The sequence below is a fragment of the Alexandromys fortis genome, unplaced genomic scaffold (genome assembly GCF_014885135.2).
Source record: "Alexandromys fortis isolate MF-2015 unplaced genomic scaffold, M_Fortis_MF-2015_v1.1 scaffold_20, whole genome shotgun sequence".
Taxonomy (NCBI): domain Eukaryota; kingdom Metazoa; phylum Chordata; class Mammalia; order Rodentia; family Cricetidae; genus Alexandromys; species Alexandromys fortis.
Window position 1 is genome coordinate 8,782,739 of NW_026067903.1, and position 5,168 is coordinate 8,787,906.

General features: G+C 40.8%; 1 protein-coding gene and 1 long non-coding RNA gene across 4 annotated transcripts in view; one reads left to right on the plus strand and one right to left on the minus strand.

Moving 5' to 3' along the window:
- The window catches only part of Prim2 (DNA primase subunit 2), a 174,818-nt gene that overhangs the window by 74,777 nt on the left and 94,873 nt on the right, over positions 1 to 5,168 (plus strand). The gene's annotated exons all lie outside the window — the stretch shown is intronic.
- LOC126497004 (uncharacterized) overlaps positions 1 to 5,168 on the minus strand; it is a 22,174-nt gene that overhangs the window by 10,730 nt on the left and 6,276 nt on the right. For 2 of the 3 annotated variants that reach the window (XR_007590500.1, XR_007590499.1), the window contains exon 2: positions 4,383 to 4,504. This is a non-coding gene — a long non-coding RNA (uncharacterized lncRNA). Of the gene's footprint in view, positions 1 to 2,523; positions 2,625 to 4,382; positions 4,505 to 5,168 lie in introns of all 3 variants that reach the window. The other variant, XR_007590501.1, reaches the window with a different exon arrangement.

Below are 5,168 nucleotides of genomic sequence, written 5' to 3' on the forward strand. Positions count from 1 at the left end.
AGAGAGAGAGAGAGAGAGAGAGAGAGAGAGAGAGAGAGAGAGAGAGAGAGAGAGAGAGAGAGACAGAGACTTTGATGCACTAAGTCCTAAATATAACAGCCAGAGGTGATAGTTGACTCCAAGGACACAGTGTCTTCTAGATACATATGAACTTGGAGAATGTGAATGCGTTTATCTCCCCCTTTCTAGTACTTTGAAGGCTCAAATTGATTGAGCTACCTGGATATATTAAAAAACCCTTCAATTTCACTTAAGCTCACCTTAAGAAATACAGATTTTCTTTAAATAAATAATGGTTAAGAGCACTGGCTGTGCTTCCAGAGGACTCAGGTTCAGTTCATAGCTCCAAAAGGTGGTTTGTGCCTGTGTAGTCCAGTTCAAGGGATCCAGTGCCCTCTTCTGGCCTCTGGATGAACTGCATGCAATGGCTCAGACACATGCGGGCAAATGTTCCCACATTTAAAATAAAATAAAAATTTAAGAAATTTTTGTTCCGATAGGTTTTGTTTGTTTGTTTTAGCTAAGGATAGTCTTCAGGCAACTTCTCCCCAAGCTTAGAGTATGATCTTTTCTGCTCCGGTTGAACAGGGTGTGTAGAGTAAATAGAGCTGCCATGTTTCAGAGTGGGGAAACCTGAAATCCTAGAATTTTGCCTTGGTTACTAAATGTGATTGAGATTTAATACTGAAAAAGATAATAACAAATAATTTATATAACCTTTTGCTAACAGATGTTAACTAATTTGTTAGGATTAATGTATATAATTAATATACAGTATAAAGACTTAAAAGCTTTCTCGATTTCAGTTATAATCTGTTGCCTCAGTTTTCCATTTTTATGGTTCACACGGAGATAGATAATGTCAGATATTAGGGATACTAATTTTTCCACTCATATCTAGTTTTTCTAGCCTTTTGGAGTTTTAAAACTCACCCCTTTTACAGGGAGCATCCGCTTTAGGAAAGGTAAGTGCTTGTGGAATTGGGACTGGGACAGAAGTAAATGCATTGTGCAAAGTGTGTCTCAAGCAGAGGTCGCAGCGGGAGAATGTCTAAGCACAAAAATGAGAGTGATTTGTGAGCCAGTGGCTACAGAGGAGCAGCTTGTGGGAGGGGGTGTAAATGATGAGTCAAGAGTGGAGTGGGATGTGAGAGCAGAACAGACGGACCAGTGACACAGCAGGGAGAGGAGCTTTACCAGCAAAAGGGAGTAGAGGTCAGAGTAGGAGCCGCCTAGAAAACCAAGGAAGGGGGGGGGAACCTGTTAGCCTTCTACCTAGGGCTCCACTCTGCATGCCCCCATCTAGATGGCCACTTGGTCTGCTCGTGTGGAAAGTGGAGTCCTAGCAATGCAGGGCAGGCCAAGTGGATATTCAGTGGGTCGCAGCATCGAGAAGTGAGTAAGTAAACACCAGCTGAAGTAGCTGAATCAGATGGTCTTGTTTTCCTTTGAGGAAAGCCAGTTACACAGATTGGTCAGGTGATTTGTGTATCAGTCACGGTTCACTGCATATATGAAAAGTCGAATTTCACATATGTTATTAAAGATATGAAAGAAAAGATGTCTCTAACCAAAAACTTAAAAGTCACTCGGAAGCAAGTTTTGGTAGCATTCATTGCAGAGCTGGTTTTCTGGAGGATTGCCACTGTTAGCCCTGTCACCCTGGAAACAGTATAAACCTGCCGATTCTGGAGTCAGCTGCTATTTAGATGGCTTTGGTGTCGATCAGAGGGGAGCTTCAAGGAATATCTCTATATCTATTTATCTATCTATCTATCTATCTATCTGTCATCTATCTATCTATCTATCTATCTATCTGTCATCTATCATCTATCTATCTATCTATCTATCTATCTATCTATCTATCTATCTATCTATATCTATCTATCTGTCATCTATCATCTATCTATCTATCTATCTATCTATCTATCTATCTATCATCTATCTATCTATCTATCTATCTATCTATCTATCTATCAATCAATCATCTATCTGTCTATATAGAGCTATGGGTTTGCTCTTTGTCGTAGTGGACAGCCACAGCCACAGTCTGTATGCACAGCAAAGCTCTACCAAGGCTGGCCTTCGCTCCTAAGGGAAGGTCTGGTATAGAGTCATTTCATGTTCACTCTCTGATTCAGTCATTATCATTTCGTAGCTTCTGGCAGGGAACTCTCCATGCTTGTAGAATCCCGCAAAATGGTGCCTCCACATCCACCTTGTTTTGTAGTTTTATGCTGGAGCAATTTTACCTAATGTATCATTCAGTTCAGAGAGCAGAGGATTTTAGTCAGTGTGAAATCTTCAAATGTTCACATCTCTGAGTAACTGAGTAATTAAAAATATAAAATAGGCAAATGTGAAAGTGTGGCCTTTTTTTCTATGAATATAACAGGGTGGTGGTGGGGTAGTCAAAGAAAAATTATTTTGCTTAAAATAAAAGCATACTTTAAAAAGTTTGCTTTGGAGAGCAGAAAGTAATTGTATTATAAGTATGTGTAATTATTTGCATCCATTTCCTACCTCTTGGGGATCAAATTGGTTTTCTCCAGGAAAGGCAATTACATGCAGGAGGCCACTTTTTGTTGAATTACTGTGTGTTGCATGCAGCGCACCCCACAAACCTGAAATCAGAGATGTACCGCTATGATTTATAATGGCCATTAATTACGGCTTTGTATTAAAGCCTTTTAGTTTTCTGCATCAGTTAACCTACATTCTCCTTTGAAGAAGAATTACTTGCATTCGGTCTCATGCTAACTAGTGAATCCTGTCTTTTGTATCTCTCAAAGGCCCTGGATGCACTTCTCAACTAGCTTGAAGTGCGATTCCTAGAGTCGTTTAACACTGTGTATTGTTGAGGTAGCTGGGAAGATTCCGTTCTGCTGATGAGAATATAGCCCAGGACATGGCTCAGACTATTAATAAAAAAACTGCCTACCACGTTTATCATCCTTACAGCACCATGCCTGACTCCGTATGCTTCCTAGTTTATAATCTTCAGGTCTCAGCTCCAGCTCCTTAGCTTCCTATCGTCTTACAAAGTGCTCAGGTTGTCTCCCTGAAGAATACAGTGCTGGGTCTGGGAGTTTGTAAAGGGCTCCTGGAATCTAGTGCACAGCAAAGATACAAGAGCTTTTGTGAACTTTCATATGAAAAGCCAGGTTTCTCCTCCCTTTCAGAAGTAAGGAATACCTGTAGCCAAATAAGCATGCATGGCCAGGTTCCAGCATGCGTCTCTTTGACAGTCTCCTTCTGTATGTGGGGACAAGCAGTTCCCTTTCATTTGTAGAACCACACCATCCTCAGTGTGTCCAGCTGTGATTTCTTTGTTGACCTCAACTGTTTTACAACTTCACTAGAGAACTGCTTCTTGGTGCTGCCTTCCTGTGAATAAAGCCACATTTTGACGTAGGAAATGTCTAAAATTGGGATAAGATTTAATCACATATTTCTTACAAATTACTCACTGAATTCCATTTTCTTGAAAGTTTCTATGCCCGAGAAACAAGTTTTATTTTTTTTTCTCTTCCTCTGTACCTCTCTGGCTCTCCCTCTCTCTTCCTCCTCTTTTTAAAAATATAGCCTAGGCTGGCCTTGAACTCAGTTCCCGTGCCTCTACTTACTGAGTACTGTTCACCTATTAAGAAGTATATTAAACATAGTTTAATCTTGCAAGTTGGACTTAATGCATGTTCTTCACTTCTGTTATTTTGCTATGTTTTATCTGAATATATTTCTAAATTTTTTTTTTTTTTTTTTGAGACAGGGTTTCTCTGTGGCTTTGGAGCCTGTCCTGGCACTAGCTCTGTAGACCAGGCTGGTCTCGAACTCTCAGAGATCAGCCTGCCTCTGCCTCTTCCGAGTGCTGGGATTAAAGGTGTGTGCCACCATCGCCTGGCTCTAAATATTTTTTAGCAAGTGTTCCTAAATAGTGTAAGGAATTATAAAGGCAGAATAATTATGTTAGTGTAGTTTGAATGTATGATGTCCAGAATTCAGATGCCATTAACATGATAGTGTTCAGGAGTGGGGCCTCTTAGCGTTGGTGAAGGCACATGGGCTCCTCCTGTGCTGATGGATTTGTGCACCTATAAAGTGAGTTGGTATTGTGTGGTGCTATTCCTGGGGAGATGTGAGCAAAATGTCTGCTGACCCAACACAGGTACCCAACATAAAGTCCACCTTGGTGAACCAATTAGTTTATTGGGGTTTCTAAAAGGAATATGGGTGAAAGTTTATTTACATAAAGTCCACCTTGGTGAACCAATTAGTTTATTGGGGTTTCTAAAAGGAATATGGGTGAAAGTTTATTTACAGGAGCAGAAATGACTCAAAGACAGCTTTAATCAAAGTCTGCTCCAGCATGGGTGACAACTCACAGAAGCTGGAAACTTCTGCAGGCAGCTCATCAGGGTGGAGGATGTCTTTCCCAGGTGCCTCAGTTGGTCTAGCCTCTTCAAGATTTATACTATATTCAACAAGATCCTTCTTGCCATTTCTCCTAGAAATTAATTTAAATATTATAGTAGTCAGCTTTGGAAGTTTTCTAGTTTTTTTTGTTTTTTTGTTTTTTTTTTTTGGTTTTTCGAGACAGGGTTTCTCTGTGGCTTTGGAGCCTGTCCTGGCACTGGCTCTGTAGACCAGGCTGGTCTCGAACTCACAGAGATCCGCCTGCCTCTGCCTCCCGAGTGCTGGGATTAAAGGCGTGCGCCACCATCGCCCGGCTCTAGTTTAAAATGAATAAATGGTGTGTTTTATTGTAGTATTTGAAGGTTGTAGGTTATGATGGGTTTAACAGTTTAGTATCAGCACCAGATTATACAGAAACGTTCAAATACGATAAAGTATTTTGAGCTCAGTGTTGGCATTATCCTATTTCAGTCTCTATAGTTGACGTTAAAGGCAAAGCCTTGTAGTGTCTGCCGACCCTGAGGAGTGTAGGCAGAGAGAACGTGAGTGAATGAGAGACTTTGTACAAGAGAAATTCTACTTGGGATATTTTGAGAGACCATTCACCTGTTTCAGTTAGATATGTTATTTAATATCATGCTATCTAAAGCATTCATAATATAGCCACCATTTCCTTCCTTCCTTCCTTCCTTCCTTCCTTCCTTCCTTCCTTCCTTCCTTCCTCCCTCCCTCCCTCCCTCCCTCCCTCCCTCCCT